This window comes from Triticum dicoccoides, chromosome 7A (assembly GCF_002162155.2).
Source record: "Triticum dicoccoides isolate Atlit2015 ecotype Zavitan chromosome 7A, WEW_v2.0, whole genome shotgun sequence".
Lineage (NCBI taxonomy): Eukaryota > Viridiplantae > Streptophyta > Magnoliopsida > Poales > Poaceae > Triticum > Triticum dicoccoides.
Window position 1 is genome coordinate 603,819,042 of NC_041392.1, and position 262 is coordinate 603,819,303.

The window sequence follows — 262 nt, forward strand, 5'->3', positions numbered from 1 at the left end:
TGAAGTCTCCACCAACGTGGATGTACGATAGCACCACCTATCGGAACCACGACAAAAACATCCGTGTCTCCAATTGCGTTTGAATCCTCCAAACCCTTCCCTTTACATTCTTGCAAGTTGCATGCTTTACTTTCCGCTGCTCATATACTCTTTGCATGCTTGCTTGTTATGTATTGTGAATTTTGAATTTGTGCCTAAACTCCACTTAAACCTAAAGAGATTAAAAACTGCAACTTTGGTACTTAGTGTTTAATCACCCCCC